Source organism: Procambarus clarkii, chromosome 76 (genome assembly GCF_040958095.1).
Source record: "Procambarus clarkii isolate CNS0578487 chromosome 76, FALCON_Pclarkii_2.0, whole genome shotgun sequence".
Taxonomy (NCBI): Eukaryota; Metazoa; Arthropoda; class Malacostraca; order Decapoda; family Cambaridae; genus Procambarus; species Procambarus clarkii.
The window spans coordinates 24470535-24495534 of NC_091225.1; the positions used below are offsets into that span (position 1 = coordinate 24470535).

The following is a 25000-nucleotide window of genomic DNA, read 5'->3' on the forward strand; positions in this document are numbered from 1 at the left end:
TGAGAAGAGAGGCAGAAAGACAATACGAAAATGACATCGCAAGCAAGGCAAAGACTCAGCCTAAATTGTTGCATAGCCACATTAGGAGAAAAACAACAGTAAAGGAACAGGTTATGAGATTAAGGATAGGGGCAGAAGGATTCACTACAAATGACAAGGAAGTGTGTGAGGAATTGAATAAGAAATTCCAGGAGGTCTTCACCTTAGAACAAGGAGAAATTCCAGAGGTAAGTGAGGGAATAGCTAACCAGGAACCACTGGAAGAGTTTGAGATTACCAGTGGGGAAGTAAGGAAGTGTTTACTAGAGTTGGACGTGACGAAGGCTATAGGCCCAGATGGAATCTCCCCTTGGGTTCTAAAGGAAGGAGCAAGAGAACTGAGCCTACCACTCTCCATAGTGTATAACAAATCACTGGCAACAGGGGAACTGCCAGATATTTGGAAAGCAGCTAACGTAGTCCCGATATACAAGAAAGGGGATAGACAGGAGGCACTGAACTACAGGCCAGTGTCCCTAACCTGCATACCATGCAAGCTGATGGAGAAGATTGTGCGAAAAAATCTAGTGGAGCATCTGGAGCGAAGGAACTTTGTAACACAGCATCAACATGGGTTCAGGGATGGCAGGTCCTGCCTCACAGGGTTACTTGAATTCTACGACCAGGCAACAAAAATAAGGCAAGAAAGAGAAGGGTGGGCAGACTGCATATTTTTGGATTGTCAGAAAGCCTTTGATACAGTGCCACACAAGAGGCTAGTGCGAAAGTTGGAGATGCAGGCTGGAGTGAGAGGGAAGGTACTCCGGTGGATAGAGGAATACCTAAGCAACAGGAGACAACGAGTCTGTGTGAGGGGTGAGGTCTCAGATTGGCGAGACGTCACAAGTGGAGTCCCGCAGGGGTCAGTCCTTGGACCTATACTGTTTCTGGTATATGTAAATGATCTCCCAGAGGGTATAGATTCGTTCCTCTCAATGTTTGCCGACGATGCAAAAATTATGAGGAGGATTGAAACAGAGGATGATAGTAGGAGGCTACAAGATGACCTGGATAGACTGAGTGAATGGTCCAACAAATGGCTGTTGAAGTTCAACCCGAGTAAATGCAAAGTAATGAAACTAGGCAGTGGAAACAGGAGGCCAGGCACAGGATACAGAATAGGAGATGAAGTACTTAATGAAACAGACAGAGAGAAAGATCTAGGAGTTGATATCACACCAAACCTGTCTCCTGAAGCCCACATAAAGAGAATAACGTCTGCGGCATATGCGAGGCTGGCTAACATCAGAACGGCGTTCAGGAACCTGTGTAAGGAATCATTCAGAATCTTGTACACCACATATGTAAGACCAATCCTGGAGTATGCGGCCCCAGCATGGAGCCCGTACCTTGTCAAGCACAAGACGAAGCTGGAAAAAGTCCAAAGGTATGCTACTAGACTAGTCCCAGAACTAAGAGGCATGAGTTATGAGGAAAGGCTGCGGGAAATGCACCTCACGACACTGGAAGACAGAAGAGTAAGGGGGGACATGATCACAACCTACAAAATCCTCAGGGGAATCGACCGGGTAAACAAGGATGAACTTTTCAACACTGGTGGGACGCGAACAAGGGGACACAGGTGGAAGCTGAGTACCCAAATGAGCCACAGAGACGTTAGAAAGAACTTTTTCAGTGTCAGAGTAGTTAGCAAATGGAATGCATTAGGAAGTGATGTGGTGGAGGCTGACTCCATTCACAGTTTCAAATGTAGATATGATAGAGCCCAATAGGCTCAGGAATCTGTACACCAGTTGATTGACGGTTGAGAGGCGGGACCAAAGAGCCAGAGCTCAACCCCCGCAAGCACAATTAGGTGAGTACACACACACACACACACACACACACACACACACACACACACACACACACACACACACACCACACATACACACCACACATACACACCACACATACACACACACACCACACACCACACACACACACACACACACACACACACACACACACACACACACACACACACACACACACACACACACTAGGGGAGAGTGAGTGACGGCAAGTAATGAACCCCTTCAACACCTGTGTGTGTGTCATGGCGTTCCCTCACCCCACATGTCTCACCTCCCCTCCTTCCCTACATGCTCCCCCTCTCACCCCCTCACCCCACACCATCCTCTCCCCTCACCCCGACGAGAAGAGGTGGAAGGGAAGGCCGGCAGGATCCCTACCTGATGGGGTTCTGGGAGTTCTGACCCCCCGCCCCGAGGCCAGGCTTGACTTGTGATAACTTGGTCCACCAGGCTGTTGCTTGGAGCGGCGCCATAGCCGGGATATCCATGATTAACGCATCCAAGGTATTTCGTCGTTAATTGGAGCAGGCCTCGTTTTGTCTGGCAGCTAACCACCATAACAATCAGGGGCCAGATTCACGAAGCAGTTACGCAAGTACTTACGAACGTGTACATCTTTCCTCAATCTTTGACGGCTTTGGTTACATTTATTAAACAGTTTACAAGCATGAAAACTTGCCAATCAACTGTTGTTATTGTTATAAACAGCCTCCTGGTGCTTCGGAGCTCATTAACTGAGCTCCGAAGCACAAATATGAGCTACAAATGAGCTCATATTTGTAAACAAAACCGCAAAAGATTGAGAAAAGATGTACAGGTTCGTAAGTGCTTGCGTAACTGCTTCGTGAATCTGGCCCCAGGAAGATAGAGTTGCGCACTCAACATATATATTGTTTTTCCTATATTTACGCGCGGAGTTAATGTGATTGTGTTGCTAGGATTGTTGCGGGATCAACACGAGCATCAGCTGTGATGTTGGGACTTGACGGCTGAGTGGACAGCACTCGGAGTTCGTAGTCCTAATGGTCCGGATTCGATCCCCGGTGGAAGCGGAAACATGTGGGGCAGAGTTTCTTTCACCCTAATGCCACCTGTTCACCTAGCACTAAATAGGTACCTGGGAGTTAGACATCTGCTGCGGGCTGCTTCCTGGGGATATGTTTGTCTGTGAAAATTAAGTTTAAGGACCTGCCCGAGACGCTACGCGTGCTAAAGACTGTACAAGAATGTTAGAACTCTTGTGCGTGTATATATATATATATATATATATATATATATATATATATATATATATATATATATATATATATATATATATATATATATATATATATATATTAATAATATGTTGAACTATAATGTAGATTGCTGGGATGGTTTGTAGTGACTTAAGGGTTGCCGTGTACACTATTGTGGCTCGTGCGTACATACGGGAGATTGATAACCGTATTAGTTGATGTCTTATAAATATTGAAGAAGACAGAATGTGCAATTTAAATGTTTTAAACAGATTCTTCTTGTGTATAAAGACGAATCAATCTTGTTGTTGTTGTTGAAGTCAAGGAAATTAAGTTAATTTTAGTTTCTTGTTAAATAAGATATCTGCTTAAATATCTTATTTATATCTTGTTATAAGAAGATATCTGCTGGAGATAACATGTCATTATAGAGAGGTGGTCTGTGCTGTCGTCAGTTCCCTGGAGATGTTGGTGTGTTTCCTTACACCTAATGGCTTGGTTTACCTCATATCTTGGTTTACCTAGTAGTAAATAGGTAAACCCGAGCGCTAGGCAACTGTTGTGGGTTGCATTATGTGGGAGATCAGTCGTTGGCCTAGTGGGAGCTCGATAAGCCTAAGAGCCTTGAGGTTTCCTGCCCCTGACAAGAGGGAACCATCAAGTTGCCTCAGTGAGAGAAACAAGGAAGTCACCCCTGGCCTGCATGCCTGACGTTACGTTTTCTTTACGGTCCATTCTTCACTCTTAACATGTATTCATTCCGCACTACAACCGCTCTCATCTGCCAGCTTTCTCACGCCCTTTCTGTTCCCATCATTGCTTCCCCCTTCCTGGGGCTCTTTTATCTATTGAAGGACACGTGAGGAATGGCGGGCCCTCCTCGGGGCCCAGGACGGCCCGTGGGAGGCCACGTCAGGTGTTGGGGTCCTCGGGGCCCCAATTATTTTCTATCCATCAGGAAGCTCTCTCTTCGTGACTGCCCAGAAATATATGTTTATAGTGTGTGTGTGTGTGTGTGTGTGTGTGTGTGTGTGTGTGTGTGTGTGTGTGTGTGTGTGTGTGTGTACGTACTCACCTAGTTGTGCTTGAGGGGTACAAGGACTCATGCCTCTTAGTTCTGGGACTAGCCTAGTGGCATACCTCTGAACTTTGCTGATGATGACGATGTGTGTGTGTGTTTACTATTTGTGTCTACAGAATCGAGCTCTTGGACTCCGTCTTTCTAACCAATCATTTTTCTTCTATTATATCTATTTCATATATTTCTCTCTTAACAAACGTGCGCACACACACAGGGCCAGTACCTGTACTGGCCAAGTACTGGCCAGTACAGGTTCAGTCTTGCCCAGTACAACAAGGACAGAGACCGATTGATAAAAGTGGTATTCAAAAGCGAGGACACAAAGGAAGACATTACATTTTTCAAAACGGTATTCCTGCAGAGGGATATTCCTCTCTCCCAGAGGGAGAGACAGGAGTCAGGGAACCACAACCCAGAACCCTACAATCCCAGAGGGGAGTGGGGAACCCTCCACAGGCAGTACAACAGCACCAGAGGGAGGAGTATCACACCCACCTTCCACCCAATAGAAGCCCTACCTGCCCCAATCCCTGCCAGCTCCCCCACTAAGTGCCCACCTAGACCACCCTCCCCCCACTCCCCCACCCCCCCAGACCTCCCTTCTCACCCACCCCTACAAGCTCTCCCTTCTCCCCCACCCACGTAGCCCCTCCCTTTTCCGCCACCCACGTAAGCCCTCCCTACTCCCCCACCTGCGTAACCCCTCCCTTCTCCCCCACCCATGTAACCCCTCCCTTTTCCCCCACCCACGTAACCCCTCCCTTTTCCCCCACCCACGTAACCCCTCCCTTTTCCCCCACCCACGTAACCCCTCCCTTCTCCCCCACCCACGTAACCCCTCCCTTCTCCCCCACCCACGTAACCCCTCCCTTCTCCCCCACCCACGTAACCCCTCCCTTCTCCCCCACCCACGTAACCCCTCCCTTCTCCCCCACCCACGTAACCCCTCCCTTCTCCCCCACCCACGTAACCCCTCCCTTCTCCCCCACCCACGTAACCCCTCCCTTCTCCCCCACCCACGTAACACCTCCCTTCTCCTCCACTCCCCTAACACCTCCCTTCTCCTCCACTCCCCTAACACCTCCCTTTTCCTCCACTCCCCTAACCCCTCCCTTCTCCTCCACTCCTCTAACCCCTCCCTTCTCCCCACCCTTCGAACCCCTCCTTTCTCCCTCACCCTCTACCCCCTAAGCCCTCCATCCTCTCCAACCTCCACAAGCCCTCCTTCCCCAACCCCTCCTCCCCAATCCCTCCTCCCCAATGTTACGGCCCTACTGGGACACAACCGGGTTCTTTTCTGATGGTAATAGTTGTTTGGGTATCCGGCCCCAAGTTAGTAGAGGCTTTCAAGGGGTGTGTTCCGTAACGCAAATTAAAACAACGGGGAAGTCCACAAATACACAAGTATTCTAATTTATGTGTATATTCCTTTATATATATATATTTATATTCCCACCACCGGCCGAGCGGACAGCACGCTGGACTTGTGATCCTGTGGTCCTGGGTTCGATCCCAGGCGCCGGCGAGAAACATTGGGCAGAGTTTCTTTCAGCCTATGCCCCTGTTACCTAGTAGTAAAATAGGTACCTGGGTGTTAGTCAGCTGTCACTGGCTGCTTCCTGGGGGTGGAGGCCTGGTCGAGGACCGGGCCGCGGGGACACTAAAAAGCCCCGAAATCATCTCAAGATAACCTCAAGATAACCATATGTAAAAAGTCACACACGGGAATTATTACTACACAATTATATACAGCTTCTTCTTCCTCCGAAGACACTGGACACTCGGAGACACTCACTCTGGGTAGCTTTTCCTGGTCTCCTCTGCCGTGGGCCAGAACCCACGATTAATCCACCCTGGCCACAGGCAACCCAAATCACAATCCCACTGGGTGCCTCGTCGTAGTGGCCTACAACCACACTCTAGCCTGTAGCTGGCAGGTACTAGTCAGCTTCGCTGTCAGGCCACTCCACGACTAATACTAGGGTTGCGAGCCCTAGGCAGGAGCCTCGTGTGACTCGCTGGTCACCCTCCTTGGTCGTCACCTCAGTGGGTGGTCTCTTCCATCAGTCAGCCCCGGATATGGCGAATCCCGTTACTGCCACTCCTCAGGCAGGCAATCACACACTCAGCAGAGTTCGTCCGGGGGTGGCTCACAGCTTCTACAAAGCAGACTGGTGAAGATACCTTGGCTGCCTTGGGTAGACTGATTCCACGTACCTCCCAACTGTCCTAGGTTGACTCTGAAAGTGGACACGTCATCAGTACTGGGGACACTACCTGGGGCCACTAGGAAACTTCACTTATTAGCTTAGAAACATCCACCTATTTGCTCCATAGATGGCGTTCACTGTCTAAGCGCCACCTCACCAGAGGTCAGCAGCGGCTACGTCACGAGCTGACTAGGACAGGCATCCAGCACTAATTGCCGGCATCTCCTGTCATCACTAGATGGCGTTGTCCATGGTGTGGGGTTTTCGGGAGCGGACTCACAGATGGCGTGGACTTCATGGCTTCGTGCTCGGGCGTGGAATTTTGGTTCGTAACACCCAACCCGTCCTCCCCAACCCCACCTCAACCCCACCACCTCAACCCCTCCCCCAACCCCTCCCCCCTCCCCCTCCCCTACCCCACCCCAAGCCCCCTCTTTTCCTCAAGCCCACCCTCGTTCCCTAACCCCCCAATCCCCCCTCTTTCCCCCACCCCTCCAAGCCCTCTCCTCTCCCCCACCCTCTCCATTCCAGATCCTCCCAGACCCGCCTCACATTCCAGGTTCCCCCTTCCCCCTTCCCATCCCGTACCTTTCCTGTTTCCCTACTCCAAAGGAATCAACAGAAACTGAGGATGGACAGAAAAGAGTCAGCTTCAAGGTGATGTACTTGCACATAGATGGGATTACAAGCAAGGCAAATGAACTTAGGGAAGAGTACAAGAAGTAAACATGGATGTAATTGGACTCAGAAACAAAACTCTCAGGAATCATAACGAATGCGGTGTTTTCCCTCTCACTGTAGTAAGGAAAGATAGGGAAAGTAGGGGAGGAGGCAGAGGGGCCCTACTCATGAGAAAGGAATGGAATTTCAAGAAGATGGTTATCCCAGGCTGCGAGGGATTCAGAGACTACATAACGGGCACCATGACGATCGGAGGTCCAAGAGTAGTGGTAGCAGTGATATATAACCCTCCACCAAATGACAGAAGACCCAGGCAAGAGTATGACAGAAACAACATGGCAGTTAACACTATAATCGAGAGGGCAGCCTCTACAGCCTGAAGAATTCGATCCCATTTGATCATCATGAGGGACTTCAATCACGGAAGGATAGACTAGGAGAACAAGGAACCGCATGCAGGAGAGGAAACATGCAGAGCTAAACTATTGGAGATGGCAACCAAAAAACTTTTTAAGGCAACATGTCAGGGAAACCACAAGAATGAGAGGAAACGATGAACCAGCAAGACTCGACCCCCAAGCCCCTCTGAACGATTCCGACATAAGGGAAATTGGTTTCGAGGCTCCAGTAGGAATGTGCGATCACTGTATACTGATGTTTGAGTACCTGGTCGAAGAAGGGATAATGTACTTAAGGAAGGCACCTGAACGCAAAAGGCTGGCATTCCGTAAGTGAAACTATGGGGAGATAAGAACATTTCTAACAGATATAAAATGGGAAACAGAGCGCGGGGTAAAGACTGCTCAAGACATGATGGAATACAAATCATCCAGAAGTGTAAGGAGGCAGCAGGCAAGTTATACCGGTCCAAAAGGAAAAAAAGGAAATGCGGATGAGAAACCCATGGTTTAAACAGAGATGTTAGCTAACAAAGCAACTAAGTAAAAGGGCGTGGAGAAACTATAGAAATAACAGGACACTTGTGAGCAAAGAAAGATACCAGAGAGCCTGGAACGAATACGTCAGGGTGAGAAGAGAGGCAGAAGGGCAATACGAAAACGTCATAGCAAGGGTGGCAAAGACTCAACCTAAATTGCTGCACAGCCACATCAGGAGAAAAACAAAAGTGAAGGAACAGGTAATGAAACTGAGGATAGGGACAGACGGATTCACTACAAACAACAAGGAATTGTGCGAGGGACTCGATAAGAAATTCCAGGAGGTTTTTACAATAGAGCAAGGAAAAGTTCCATAGATAAGAGAAGGAATAATTAACCAGGCACCACTAGAGAAGTTTGGGATTACCAGTGGGATGTAAGGAAGCTTTTGCCAGAGTTGGATGTGACAAAGGTGTGGGGGGTTTTCTTTTTTGCTTTCCCGACTGCAATGCGTACGTCGCCAATGTACATGTGGCAGACGCTTCACAAAGCTGTCGGAATTAGCAGAGAAAATACGAGAGCAACCGTACAGGGCCTGGCAGCAAGGTGGAGTTAGAGTCCTTGAGGGTCTCGTCTCAGACTAGCCTCACCTGGTCCTGGTCCACGTTGATCGTTGGAATCTCCTCAATGATTTAACACTTTGAAGGACTCCTAGGGTCCTCATCACATTTATAGTTTAGTGAATTAGGCAACTCGGTGTTGAAGACACCTAGAGCTGAAGGCTTGAGTAATATTGGCAGTATTCAGAAGTGGTTCAACGGAAACACCACATAAAGCTTAACAGTAGTTTATTTACTAACTTAACCACTAATACAAAGGGTGCTTGTTTACTTTAGATTGGCGTCAGAAAGGCTATGGTTGTATTAGCGAGACTCTTGACGTTTGGCTAATGGACTCGGATCCACTCGTGGCAAAACACAACTATCTAACTGCCGGTATGCAAAGGGGTCACAAGAGTTCCAACCGGATACTCGGGTAATGATGATATACAATAACTCAACAATGGCACTGTCAATGGGACTGGCAATAAAATGCACAATAATAATATCACACAATACTAAATGTGTGGTGTATGTGAATCTCACATTCACAGACGAGTGTAATGCAGTGATACCACACAGATAAACACGCATACACCGTCGGGTCCCTTCACCTATACCTGTCAGGTATAAGTAGGTGAGAACTGTGGTTGATCCCTCAGATCAACACAGACAGACATAATAAAAAATGACAAGATCTTGTACTTACAGATAGGGTACCTCTCTTATTCACTCACTCACTCAGGCACATTTATGCAAGAACAGCGTAGGTGGCCTGACAGCTGGGCGCTCGTTCTGATGTAAGACCATTGACGACAGGTTTTCCCACAAACCGTACTTGACACGGGGGTACTCGCAGGAGGGCGCACTGTATGTATAACAGACACAAGGACACACACTGGCACTGGCGGTGAGTAAGGGTGGTGACGTCACGTAGTACAGTGAGGGTGGCGGCTGATGGGCTACACGCTCGGGACAGAGTGGCGGCTGGCGGCTGATTTTATTATACCATGCTGGTACACTTGTGGTAAAGTCACACACAGGTTACTTAGGCGGCAACACTGCCTTAGTTCACTCTAGGTCACTCACAACGATCTTCGTCACCAGGGGTTACCTGATACCAGTCTGTTTCGCTCTGGTGATTTTGTCACTATAGGCTTCTAAACAATATATTCACAGTTGCGATTCAGGGCGAGCGTTGGTATATCGAAAAGATGCTGAGTTTAACTTGACGGTGAGGAATGGACGGTGTTCAGTATATTGGCCAATAGACAGAACAAGACACATCCTCTGTGCAAGGGCTTCCTCATGTGAATGCTCTTACCTGAGGCTCAGGGCATCTCGTGAGGCACACACAGAGAGTTACAATTTGACCAATAGCATTGCAGCAAATGAGCGGGAACCAGTCATATTGACCGTTCCCTGATCAGTAGCAGAGGTGACGTCATGAATACGTCACGACCACGTCACAGTTGTTATTCCTCCATCACGCTGGTTGAGGCTGACCTCAGGGTCGGCGCCTCGCTGGCGTCCCCTGTGTCTCACGCTGGCACCAGCCAATGTACTCTGACCCTTTGTGGCAAGTATGCTTAACTTCCCTGTATCTACTTCCTGCCTGGACATACGGCGACCTCCGTATTATAAACGTGTTCCTGGTTAAGTGGGCATTCTGGAGATACCCAACTTGCCAGGTCACTATCCAGGGTTAACAGAGATAGAGCTTGTGCACGAAGATTGGTGCACTGTGCACTGCAATGAGCCATTCAAGTCAGCTGTGGGAGAATCTTGAGAGACATACTCTCACAAAAGGCTACAGGCCCGGATGGAATATCACCATGGATACCAAAGGAAGGAGCAGAAACACTGTGCTTGCCACTCTCCATAGTGTATAACAAATTGCTGGTAACAGTTGAACTGCCCAAAATTTGGAAGACGGCAAATGTAGTCACAATGTACAAGAAAGGGGATAGACAGGAGGCACTGAACTACAGGCCAGTGTCCCTAACTTGCATACCATGCAAGTTGGAGAAGATTGTGGGAAAAAAGCAAGTGGAACATCTGGAGCGAAAGAAAATTTGTAACACAGCATCAACATGGGTTCAGGGATAGCAAGTCATGCCTCACAGGATTAATTGAATTCTATGACCAGGCAACAAAAATCAGGCAAGAAAGAGAGGGGTGGGCAGACTGCATATTCTTGGATTGCCAGAAAGCCTTTGACACAGTACCACACAAGAGACTAGCGCAAAAGCTGGAGATGCAGGTAGGAGTGAAAGGGAAGGTGCTCCATTTGATAAGGGAGCACCTAAATAACAGAAGACAGCGAAAGACTGCGTGAAATGTACCTCAAGTCACTGGAAGACAGAAGAGTAAGGGGAGACATGATCACTACCTACAAAATTCTCAGAGGAATTAAAAGGGTAGATAAAGATAAACTGTTTAACACGGGTGGTACGCGAACAAGGGGCCACAGGTGAAAACTAGTTGTGTTGTGGGGGTTGAGCTCTGGCTCTTTGGTCCCACCTCTCAACTGTCAATCAACTGATGTACAGGTTCCTGAGCCTACTGGGCTCTATCATATCTACATTTAAAACTGTGTATGGAGTCAGCCTTCACCACATCACTGCCTAATGCATTCTACCTGTTCAACCCGTTCTCGCAAATTTAATAAGTCAATATTGACTTATTAAATATGTGCATAGGTGACATACTTAACATAATAGATACCCTTAAAAAGATTCATAGAAAACACCGACCTTACCTAACCTTGTTAGTATCTTAAGATAAGCATCTTATTGCTTCGTAATTACAATTATTACCTAACCTATAATAGGTATAGGTTAAGTAATAATTGTAATTACGAAGCAATAAGATGCTTATCTTAAGATACTAACAAGGTTAGGTAAGGTCGGTGTTTTCTATGAATCTTTTTAAGGGTATCTATTATGTTTAGTATATCACCTATGCACGTAGTTAATAAGTCAATATTGACTTTACGAATTTGCGAGAACGGGTTGACCTGTTAACTACTCTGACACTAAAAAAATTTTTACTAACGTCCCCTGTGGCTCAAGTGGGTAATCAGTCTCTGGTGTGTGTGTGTGTGTGTGTGTGTGTACTCACCTAGTTGTGTCTGCAGGATCGAGCATTGACTCTTGGATCCCGCCTTTCGAGCATCGGTTGTTTACAGCAATAACTCCTGTACCATTTCCCTATCATACCTGATTTTAAAATTATGAATAGTATTTGCTTCCACAACCTGTTCGTGAAGTGCATTCCATTTTCCCACTACTCTCACGCTAAAAGAAAACTTCCTAACATCTCTGTGACTCATCTGAGTTTCAAGCTTCCTTCCATGTCCCCTCGTTCTGTTACTATTCCGTGTGAACATTTCGTCTATGTCCACTCTGTCAATCCCTCTGAGTAGTTTATACGTTCCTATCATTTCCCCCCTCTCCCTTCTTCTTTCTAGTGTCGTAAGGCACAGTTCCCTCAGGCGCTCCTCATACCCCATCCCTCGTAGCTCTGGGACGAGTCTTGTTGCAAACCTCTGAACCTTTTCCAGTTTCATTATATGCTTCTTCAGATGGGAACTCCATGATGAGGCGGCATACTCTAAGACTGGCCTCACGTAGGCAGTGTAAAGCGCCCTAAAAGCCTCCTTACTTAGGTTTCTGAATGATGTTCTAACTTTTGCCAGTGTGGAGTACGCTGCTGTCGTTATCCTATTTATATGTGCCTCAGGAGATAGATTAGGTGTTACGTCCACCCCCAGGTCTCTTTCACGCGTCGTCACAGGTAGGCTGTTCCCCTTCATTGTGTACTGTCCCTTTGATCTCCTATCTCCTAGTCCCATTTCCATAACTTTACATTTGCTCGTGTTGAATTCCAGTAGCCATTTCTCTGACCATCTCTGCAACCTGTTCAGGTCCTCTTGGAGGATCCTGCAATCCTCATCTGTCACAACTCTTCTCATCAACTTTGCATCATCCGCAAACATCGATATGTAGGACTCTACGCCTGTAAACATGTCGGTAACATATACAAGAAATAGAATTGGTCCCAGCACCGATCCTTGTGGTACTCCACTTGTTACTGTTCGCCAGTCCGACTTTTCGCCCCTTACCGTAACTCTTTGGCTCCTTCCTGTTAGGTAGTTCCTTATCCATGCAAGGACTTTTCCCGCCACCCCTGCCTGCCTCTCGAGCTTGAACAGCAGTCTCATGTGCGGTACTGTATCAAAGGCTTTTTGGCAGTCCAGAAATATGCAGTCTGCCCAATCATCTCTGTCCTGTCTTATCCTCGTTATTTTATCATAGAATTCCAGAAGGTTTGTTAGGCACGATTTCCCTGTCCAGAACCCATGTTGGTGTTTGTTCACAAACCTAGTGTTCTCCAGGTGTGCAACCAGTCGTAGCCTAATTATTCTTTCCAGTATTTTACAGGGAATGCTTGTCAGTGATACACGTCTATAGTTAAGTGCCTCCTCCCTATCACCTTTCTTGAAGATCGGCACGACATTTGCCTTCTTCCAGCAACTGGGCAATTCTCCCGACATAAGTGACTCATTAAAGATCATTGCCAGAGGCACACTGAGGGCCTGCGCTGCTTCTTTTAGTATCCACGGTGATACTTTGTCTGGTCCAACTGCTTTAGTTGCATCTAGAGTTGACAACTGTTTCATTACCTCCTCTGCTGTCACCTCTATATCTGATAGTCTTTCATCTAGGGTAACCCCTTCCAACAATGGGAGCTGCTCAGGCTCGATAGTGAACACTGCATGGAAACTGGCATTCAGTGCCTTGCAGATTTCCTTGTCACTTTCAGTATATACCCCCTCTGTCTTCCTTAGTCTTGTCACTTGGTCGTTCACCGACATTTTTCTTCTTATATGACTGTGTAGTAACTTAGGTTGTTTTTTCGCTTTGATTGCAATATCGTTCTCATAGTCCCTTTCCGATGTTCGTCTTATGTTAAAGTAATCGTTCCTAGCTCTGTTGTATCTGCTTCTGTTGTCCTCTGTCCTTTGTCTTCTGTACTTCCTCCACTCCCGCCTGCTGGCCATGTTTGCTTCCTGACACAGTCTATTAAACCATGGGTTATTATATTCCTTCTTATTTTTTCCCTTTACTGTTGGTATAAATCTCTCTTCGGCCTCCTGGCATTTCTGTATGACTAGGTCCATCATATCTTGGACTGTTTTTCCTCTAATTTCTTCCTCCCACTGCACTTCACCCAGATAGTCCCTTATCCTCTTATAGTCCCCTTTCCTGTAGTCAACTCTCCTTTCCCAGATCTCTTGTCCCATGGTCATAAGTTTGAATTCCATCATGTAGTCAAAGACTAGGACACAATAGTCACTGGCCCCTAGAGGTATTTCATGCTCTAAATTCTCGATATCTTCTACGTTCTGGGTGAAAATCAGGTCTAATAGGCTCGGTGCAGCTCCTCCTCCTGTCCCTTATGTCTTCTTTCACATGTTGTGTTAGGAAATTCCTGTCTATAACATCTACTAATTTTGCTCCCCACGTTTCGTCCCCTCCATGGGGATTCCTTGATTCCCAATTTATCTCTCCATGATTTAGTTCCCCATGATCAGCAGCTTCGCTCTCATTCTGTGGGCTAGTGTTGCTGCCTTCTGCAGTTCATCTATACATGCCTTGTTGTTGTCATCATACTCCTGCCTGGGTCTTCTCCTGTTTGGTGGGGGATTGTAGATTACCAAGATCACAATCTTCCTCCCATCTACTGTCAGAGTTCCATGTATGAAGCTTGTGCACTCATTGGTAACTCGATTTCCCAGGTCTTCAAACTTCCATTTCCGCTTTATTAGGAGTGCCACTCCCCCTCCCTGTCTCTGTGTCCTCTCTTTTCGTATCACCTGGTACCCTTCAGGAAAGATTGCATCTGAGATCATGTCATTAATTTTAGTTTCCACAATTGCAACTATGTCAGGATCTGCTTCCCTCACTCTTTCTTTTATCTCTTCTGCTTTATTAGATACCCCATCAGCATTGGTGTACCAAACCTTGAGATTCTTCATGGAAACTCTTGTACCAGAGTTCTCCCTTTCTCTGGGGGTCTGGGGGGATCTGGGGGGTGACTGGGGGGTGTCTGGGGGATGACTGGGGGCGGGGAGGATCCGGGGGGTGTCTGGGGGGGGGTCCGGGGGGTGTATGGGGGGTGAAAGAGGTCAGGAGGGGTGCTTGGGGGGCTAATGGGGGCTGGGCTTCTAGGAAGGTAGGTAGGAGGGTCTGGGGTAGGACCTGGGTAGGTAGGTCTGGAGTAGGAAGGGCATACTGGGTCTGAAGATTAGGGAGGGTCTGATAGGCATAGAGGGGTTGGGAGATAGTGTAAGGTTGGGAGTCAGATAGAGGTTGAGAGGTTGGGAGGGGGGAGGATAGAGGGGATGGGGGGAACGTCCCACCCCCCTCGCAAGGGTGGGGGGGGGGTCACATGGAAGGAGAGGGGATGATGAGGGGTGAGGGTTGGGTAGGTTTTGGGTGTTGAGGGGATGAGGGCTGGGTAGGTTTTGGGGGTTGAGGGGATGAGGGCTGGGTGGGTTTTGGGGGTTGAGGGGATGAGGGCTGGGTGGGTTTTGGTGGTTGAGGTGATGAGGGCTGGGTGGGTTTTGGGGGTTGAGGGGATGAGGGCTGGGTGGGTTCTTGGGGTTGAGGGGATGAGGGCTGGGTGGGTTTTGGTGGTTGAGGTGATGAGGGCTGGGTGGGTTTTGGGGGTTGAGGGGATGAGGGCTGGGTGGGTTTTGGGGGTTGAGGTGATGAGGGCTGGGTGGGTTTTGGTGGTTGAGGTGATGAGGGCTGGGTGGGTTTTGGTGGTTGAGGTGATGAGGGCTGGGTGGGTTTTGGGGGTTGAGGTGATGAGGGCTGGGTGGGTTTTGGTGGTTGAGGTGATGAGGGGGTCCTTGGAATGTGGGATGAATTTGACTGCAGTGGGGTCAGAGGGGTCAAGGGAGGTGTTGGGGAGATAAGCAGGGGCAGGGAGGGCTGATTTAGGGAGGGAGTGACCTGAGAAGGTGTGAGCTGGTTAGCATGGGGTGGATTAGCATTGGGGTGTGTAGCTACGCTCAAATGGGAAGAGTTGTATTGTTGTTTGCTTGCTCTGTGGACTATCTGCTCCTCCTCCGTCATGAATTTGTCAATATATACGTTGTAGTAATTTTCGCTACCTCTGAGTAAGTGTTTGTGATGCAGTATGCAATCCACTGCCTCTTCGTTAGTGAACTGTACCAGGACAGGTCGTTTCCTGTTACAGTTGTATGGTCCAATGCGTCGTTGAACTTGCACCTCATTCCCTGCCATCTGGGCTCTCATGTCTCTGAAGATCCCCTGTAGCTCCAAATCCTCAATCTCCATCCTTTCCTGCCTCGATGGTGCCCTGGCTTCAAGCAATCCATGGATTATGATTGTCCTCTTTCTCAGTTCAGGGTCATGCTGGTGGCCCCCTCCCTGGCTGACCCAGATTTGCAGATTTGATCTTCAGGTGGCTGAAGAACCAAGATCTTCCTCCTGTGTGTGTGTGTGTGTGTGTGTGTGTGTGTGTTAGAGATAAATATATATAGTAGATTTAATAAAGGAAAAATAGATTGGTTAGGTAGGCGGGGTCCAAGAGCTAATAACTCGACCTTCAGACACAAATAGTAAATACAAATAGTAATTACACACACACACACATATTCCCAGGAAGCAGCCCATAGTACCTGTCTAACATCTAGGTACCAATTTACTGCTAGGGGAACAGGAACATCACGTTGAAAGAGACTGCCCATTTGTTTCCGTCTCCGCCGGGAATCGAACCCGGGCCCTTAGGACTACAACCAAGTGCTTAGCTACATAGATTTTACATAATATTCTAAGGTCATAAGGTCACTTTATCAAGGTACCTGAAAGCTACTCACACATTTGTCAACTTTGCATATGTTGAAGACTTTGATTTGCAGATTTGATCTTCAGGTGGCTGAGGAACCAAGATCTTCCTCCCGTCTCTCAGATCTTTTTCCTTGCTCGGATCTCTTCCTGTTTCCAGGAGTTCTCTCCTTTTTAACCTGTACCAGCCATGGGACCTGCTTTTCCCACATTTTCACCCTGGTGTCTTTGCATTTGCCGTGGTTAAAGTCTAGCAGCCTCATTCTGGCCAATATTGACCTGTAGTTGATCACAATCTTCACTTCTCAACTCTCCTCATCTGCTTTGCATCGTCTACAAACAAGGATATAAACTATCATAACTTCTCTCTCAGGTCATTCTCACACATCAGGAACACAGATGACCCCAGTATAGCGCCCTGAGGCACTCACCTCACGACCTCCAGTCAGTCTGAGGTCTCCTTTTCCGCCGTGACCCTCTGTTTCCTAGCCGAGAGGTATCCCCTCGCCGTAGCACTTCTCCGGTTATGCCAGTGATGCCTGCAGTTGATGTTGCATATGCATATGATGCCTGCAACTGCCAGCCTGCAGTTGTTGTTGTTGTTTTAGATTTAGTTACTCAGAACGAAATGTTCATGTAGCACGGGCTATGGTGAGCCCGTGCCAGCCTGCAGGCGTGGCTGCGTCTTGTACCCAGAGGGGGGGTAAGGGGGTGAGGGAAGAGTATCAATTAACAGCAAGTGCTGGTGGAAGAGCTCTGCCATAGTTTAACAGTGAGAGCTCTCCCTCTCTCCCACTTCTCCCTCTCTCCCACTTCTCCCTCACTGCTTATACCCGGCTCCTCTCACAATACCTCCTCTCCATCCTCTTATTCTCCATCCTCTTATTCTCCATCCTCTTATTTTTCGTTCTCTTTCTCCTCTCTCCATTTTTTGTATTTAATGCCAAAATGTTGAATTCATTTACTAAGTTTTCTTTACTTTTTCTCACTTTATGCCTTTATTTTCCAATCATTTGCCAGTCTTATAGTTTAATGTGTTTGTTTGTTTTTCCATTTTGTCCATATATGTTCTCGATTTTGAATCTTCAACATTATTGTAAGCTTTAGAAATGGAATTGTTTTTCGTGCTTTATTAGTTCACATATTGATGTTCACGTGGTGTTCACTGATGCAGTATGACGTGTTCAAGGCGGATTATTAGGGTTAGGGAGCCGGTCGGCCGAGCGGACAGCACGCTGGACTTCTGATCCTGTGGTCCCGGGTTCGATCCCGGGTGCCGGCGAGAAACAATGGGCAGAGATTCTTTCACCCTATGCCCCCTGTTGCCTAGCAGTAAAATAGGTACCTGGGTGTTAGTCAGCTGTCACGGGCTGCTTCCTGGGGGTGGAGGCCTGGTCGAGGACCGGGCCGCGGGGACACTAAAAAAAAAAAAAAGACCCGAAATCATCTCAAGATAACCTCAAGATTATTCGGATACATGAGTATTATTAACCCTAATGACAGTTACACTAATTATCGTAAATATAATTGAAGAATTCAATTATTCAATATATAGGCGAATAGAGCAGAAGGCTGAACACAAGGAACCATCTTGGAGTTTTTTTTTTTTTTTTTTATTATTATTATTATTATTATTATTATTATTTTCTACCACAGACGTGGCCACACATTAACAATGCTAACCAGCATATATACATTTTCTTCTGTCCTCCATGGACAGGGTTAGAGATGTGTTAAACATATAGTTCAAGGGTTTCATTGAACACTCAACCACAGAAGGTGATTCGGTGCTTTTAAAATGCTAAGCTAACCTACATACGTAAATACATAGATACACAGATTTACGTATGCCCTACATAAAGTGTTAGATGTGTCTTTTACATAGTGTCATTAATGTACATTCACAAAGGTGAAATGTAATTCTGATCAGCTTCCATATATACTTTATACCCATACATATACATACACACACACACATGCATTCACATACATTTGTCTCATTTACTCTGACAGGGTGAGGTAGCTGATAAAGAAACTAGTGTGCAATTAAGCACTTAATCACTGAAGGTGATGAAGGTGCTTTTACAAGCTCAGGTTATATAGTTACATCATATATATACATTGTATGATTGATATATTACATGGTCAATCTTGGATACTTGGAGGTGATATCCTGCAAGAGTCAAATGGAAAGATCTGGGGGTTGATATCACACCGACCCTGTCCCCAGAGGCCCACATCTAAAGGATATCATCAGCGGCATATATAGTATGTCTTCTTCAATTATTGAACTCAAATGTCCAGTGAACAGATTCAGAGCACAAAACTGCAACATTATTTTTATTATTACACAGAGTAATCACACTAACGTGAAGCTTCACTGAGAAAAATAATAGAAGTAGTGATGAGGGATCGAACCTATGTGGTGGGTGTTCCCACGCAGACGCTCCTAGCGACTAGACCACCATATGGTAAAAAGGATTGTAACCTGGAGTTCTACTGAACACAAGAGGGATTCCTGAGGCTTCTACTGAAGCCAGAACAGGAATTTCACACAATCCCCCCTATGTACTCTGACTATGTCATCTAGGACTGTACTACTGATGCTCTGTGGCTTCAGTAGTATCTCTGAGGCTCTGTGGTAGCCTGTTCCGCCATCTACAGAAACCTCAGGAAATAGAAGAAACAGTCGGAAAATCTAACTTTTTCCTTTGTATTTAAAGACAAACTTTTCGCCCTCTTAGTGGGGATGACGTGAGAGCCAGGATGGGGGAGAGGCAGGCGAGGGTCTTAACTTTCTATGGCATACTTTCCTGCCTTTCTGGCCGTCTTTGTTGTGCTAACTCACCAGCTGACACTGTATGTTGATAAGTGGGTGCTGAGAGGGGGAGGAGGTTAGGGGGAGGGGGAGTGAATACTGTGTAGCATGCACGTACACAGTTCAGGTTTTGGTGTTCTGTTTAAGCGATTTTTGTTATAGGGATGAGTTATGTTACAGTGTAATAGGTTACTAATAACTCGACCACAGAAGGTGATTTCAATGTCATTACAAGCTCACATTATAGTTACAAGACGGTTATTATATTCTGAAATAGTAAATCTTGGGTACAGTCTAGTATGTCGTGGCGTTCTAATATTCAGATAATGTTTACAGTGTTCACTATACGTCAGCCAACGGGGCTCTATAGTCCGTGCGTGAGAATCTTTCAAACTCTTGACTAACACAAGACAGAACACGGAACAATGGGTATAACTTGGATACGAGAACATAAGAATGGAAGTAACTGCATAAGGCCTAGTGGCCCATACTTCCTCTTGCTGCTTCCATATTTTTTCGGAGTCTTGAAGTGGGTAGAATATAGTTGTGTATTAATTGGCTGTTGATTACTGGTGTTGATTTTTTGATGTGTAGTGCCTCGCTGATGTCGAGCCGCCTGCTATCGCTGTATCTATCGATGATTTCTGTGTTGTTTGTTAAGATTTCTCTGGTGATGGTCTGGTTGTGAGAAGAGAGTATATGTTCCATGAAGGAGCCCTGTTGTTTATGCAATGTTAATCGGATCTGTCTCTGGTTTAACGTTCCAAAGCACATATATGTTTTCTTTATCAGAAAGTCCTTAACCGTCCCATGTAGCTCATGTAGGGCATGTAGCAAGACAATGTTGAAAGGTTTCTCTTTCACAAAGTTGACACGTGGTGTATTCGACACTTTCACAAAGTTGACACGTGGTGTATTCGACACTTTCACAAAGTTGACACGTGGTGTATTCGACACTTTCACAAAGTTGACACGTGGTGTGTTCGACACTTTCACAAAGTTGACACGTGGTGTATTCGACACTTTCACAAAGTTGACACGTGGTGTGTTCGACACTTTCACAAAGTTGACACATGGTGTGTTCGACAGGTGAGTGTTGAGAGAGCTGCCAGATACGTCTATATCCCAGGCGTATTCTGGCCACTATAACATCACATTGCCGAGTTCTTGCTCTATTTGTTCCATATGTGAATGTCTCCTCACGATATTAATCTACAGTTTAATGCTACAGCCTTCAGGTCTTCGTGAGTTTATTTGGTTAGTCAAATTGTCATCGAACATTCGTTTCAGTATATTTTTGTTACAGTTTATGAAACACCTATATTCATTTTTACTATGTCTTTGCAAGCCTGTCAACCGTATCATACTTTGTGATAAGTAATGTCTTATCACAGATATAGTAACACAGGATAAAACCCCACACTTACGTATTTCTTTACATCAATTTCACAAATACATAAGTGTAGGTTTTTTATGCTATACTTTGTGATGCCAGCTTATGGTAGTATCCAGAGGAATTTTATCTCAAACCTATTTTCTGTAGCAGCGAATATCACTATTTTCTTGGTATTATTAGTGTGTTCAGTGCTAGGAGTGCACTCCCCAAGTCACAATATATAATTCCACTGCATTTGTCTCCGAAACGCTTTGCGTAATAGTGACTTTAGGCATTGTATGTACTAGCTCTACCTATAAGTTAAACAATCCTTGTAAATATTTATTGTATGTACCTTACCTAAATAAAATTGTATTGTATTGTATTGTATTGTATTTTAAACAATTCAGTAGCATGGTATATACCTGTAGTTTATTTTTGTATTTTAGAAACTCAAGAGATTAATGCTGTAGTTATTAAAAACTTTGGACATAAACTTACTGATCCCAACATAAGAGTTATCTACACTCATCCACCAACAAGATAAAACTGAAATGATTAACAGCGGGCCAGCCAGAGGCTTAGGGCCCGCGCAGGAATATTCCTCAAGGAAAAGAAAATCCATTACTGTCTGAGGGAGACAAGATGGTTTAATGACATCCAGTACATCTTCCTCCTCCTCATACAGAGCCGACAACACAGCATTGAAACATCATTAAACACACAGATTTTTTCTGTGTGTAATGATATAAGGGCGAAGAGGGAGAACGTCCTATTGACATAGCTCGAGTGCAGGGGGGAGTTGTGTAAAACCCTGGTTTGTGCCTCGGAGAGGCTGCAGGATCCAGTAAGTTCAGTAGAACTTCGGTTTCAACTCTTTTTACCATGTAGCTCAGTGGATTAAGGCAGTGTCTGGGATGCTCCCGGACGCAGGTTCGAATCCTCACCACGGTCCTTGTGGATTTGTTCATTGAAACATCTTGTCCGTAACACCCTCTTAGTCCTCATATTAGTCCAGGTAGTACAATCGGATTCGTTCTCGACTCACAATCGGGAATTCCGGGTTCGAATACCGGGCGGGATAAAAATGGTTGGGCGCATTTCCTATCACTAAATGCTCCTGAGCCTGGCCCCAGGCCGGGCTCGGGGAGTAGAACCACTCTTGAAACCCTCTACAGGTATGTTCCAGGCATGTCCACCCATCTTGAGGTTAACTTGAGATAATTTCGGAGCTTAGCGTCCCCGCGGCCCGGTCCTCGAACAGGCCTCCTTTTTGTTACACATCCCCAGGAAGCAGCCCTGTAGCAGCTGTCTTAACTCCCAGGTACCTATTTACTGCTAGGTGATCAGGAGCATCAGGGTGAAAGAACCTCTGCCCATTTGTTTCCGCCTCCACCGGGGAGGAGAAATTGATTGATTAACGTTGCATAATGTGGATGCCAATATGGGCGTCGTTCTTCATGGCCAGGGATGAAAATGACACAAATGACACACACACACATATATATATATATATATATATATATATATATATATATATATATATATATATATATATATATATATATATATATGTCGTATCTAGTAGCCAGAACGCACTTCTCAGCCTACTATGCAAGGCCCGATTTGCCTAATAAGCCAAGTTTTCATGAATAAATGTTTTTTCGACTACCTAACCTAACTTTTTCTGCTACCTAACCTAACCTATAAAGATAGGTTAGGTTAGGTTAGGTAGGGTTGGTTAGGTTTGGTCATATATCTACGTTAATTTAAACTCCAATAAAAAAAAATTGACCTCATACATAATGAAATGGGTAGCTTTATCATTTCATAAGAAAAAAATTAGAGAAAATATATTAATTCAGGAAAACTTGGCTTATTAGGCAAATCGGGCCTTGCATAGTAGGCCGATAAGTGCGTTCTGGCTATTAGGTACGACATATTTATATATATATATATATATATATATATATATATATATATATATATATATATATATATATATATATAATGCATGTTGTACCTAGTAGCCAGAACGGCGTACTCGGTCTACTATGCAAGGCCTGATTTGCCTAATAAGCCAATTTTAACAGAATTTCAATATTTTTCAGTTTTTTTCGTTATGAAATGATAAAGCTATTCATTTCATTATGTATGAGCTAATTTTTTTTAAATTTGAGTTAAAATTTACGTAGATATATGACCGAACCTAACTCTTCTTAACCTAACCTAACCTAAACTAACATAACTAAATCAATAATTTATGTTCTTAATATAATATAATATTTAAAATAAACCAATAGGAAACAATTTATTGAAAATAAAGAAAATTACTCGGCCTATTAGGCAAATCGGGCTTTGCATAGTAGGCCAAGAAGTGCGTTCTGGCTACTAGGTATGACATATATATATATATAATGTCCCCCATGTATATATATGTCCACCATGTATTTATGTATATACATGTCCACCATGGGAACACAATTGCGGGGTGACACATGGGGACACATGGCGGACACAGATGCGAGGTGACACATGGGGGACACAGGTGCGGGGTGACACATGGGGAACACAGGTGCGGGATGACACATGGGGACACAGGTGCGGGGTGACACATGGCGGACACAGGTGCTGGGTGACACATGGGGGACACGGAAGCACTCCGCCGTGCCCTGGGAGAGAGAGTAAAACCATAACACTACAGTATTGTGGGTATTGAATTAGCGTCGTGGGGCCACCCCCTCCTACCTTCCTCTCTTGTCTTCCCTCACTCCTCCATTATCACGTCTTCCTTACCTCCTCCTTTATCCACTGTCTTCATATTCCTTTCCAGAATTATTTCAAATTTACCCTTCAAATTCCATAACATTCCCGCATCTCCACTGATAATTTGAAGGCTTTTTTATTTTTGTATGCCATCGACTTTTTCCCAGTTTCTATTTTCCTGTTTTTTTGTTTGGTCTGCCCCTCACTCGACCATTTTCCTCGTGTTTTTACCTTTTGTTTGAGTTTATCCTCGTGTCAACCAATTGTCCTGTGTGCGAGAGAGAAATATATATATTGGAAACTGTGTATAGTCTTGATGGCAGTATTCCAGTGCTGTGGCCTTCCCAAACATACATATATATATATATATATATATATATATATATATATATATATATATATATATATATATATATATATATATATATATATATATACACATATTATGTGTGCGCTTTTCATTAGGTAAATATGACAATTTCCTATTTGAAATTGTTTGCAATTGTAGTTAATTTAGTTTATTATTGCTCAGTATTGTGTTACAGAAGTTGGAATTGTGAGAGAACTGGAACTAATGGACTCTGGGTACAGGGTACGAATTACGGGGTACGGGGTACGATGTACTGGGTACAGGGTACGGGGTACGAGGTACTGGGTACAGGGTACGGGGTACGAGGTACTGGGTACAGGGTACGGGGTACAGGGTACGGGGTACGAGGTACTGGGTACAGGGTACGGGGTACGAGGTACTGGGTACAGGGTACGGGGTACAGGGTACGGGGTACGAGGTACTGGGTACAGGGTACGGGGTACGGGGTACTTGGGATGCTCACGGTAACTTGTTTATGTCCGTGGCTGTGCTGACGCTGCTGCCAATGAGAGCAGGTAACTGAATTTATTACCGAGTCTTGCGGTCCCGGGACGTGGGGGGGGGGAGAGATGCAGGGGTGACCTGGCCTTAGTCTGTGCTCCAGGTAAAGTAGGGGAGAGGTGCAAGGGTCACTTTGACTTCCTCTAACCTCCAGGTAAAGTAGGGGAGAGGTGCAAGGGTCACTTTGACTTCCTCTAACCTCCAGGTAAAGTAGGGGAGAGGTGCAAGGGTCACTTTGACTTCCTCTAACCTCCAGGTAAAGTAGGGGAGAGGTGCAAGGGTCACTTTGACTTCCTCTAACCTCCAGGTGAAGTAGGGGAGAGGTGCAAGGGTCACTTTGACTTCCTCTAACCTCCAGGTAAAGTAGGGGAGAGGTGCAAGGGTCACTTTGACTTCCTCTAACCTCCAGGTAAAGTAGGGGAGAGGTGCAAGGGTCACTTTGACTTCCTCTAACCTCCAGGTAAAGTAGGGGAGAGGTGCAAGGGTCACTTTGACTTCCTCTAACCTCCAGGTGAAGTAGGGGAGAGGTGCAAGGGTCACTTTGACTTCCTCTAACCTCCAGGTAAAGTAGGGGAGAGGTGCAAGGGTCACTTTGACTTCCTCTAACCTCCTGGTGAAGTAGGGGAGAGGTGCAAGGGTCACTTTGACTTCCTCTAACCTCCAGGTAAAGTAGGGGAGAGGTGCAAGGGTCACTTTGACTTCCTCTAACCTCCAGGTAAAGTAGGGGAGAGGTGCAAGGGTCAC

The 25000-nt window shown here is 45.8% G+C and overlaps 1 protein-coding gene across 1 annotated transcript in view; it reads right to left on the reverse strand.

Moving 5' to 3' along the window:
* The window catches only part of LOC138357232 (uncharacterized), a 43283-nt gene that overhangs the window by 17983 nt on the left and 300 nt on the right, over positions 1–25000 (reverse strand). The gene's annotated exons all lie outside the window — the stretch shown is intronic.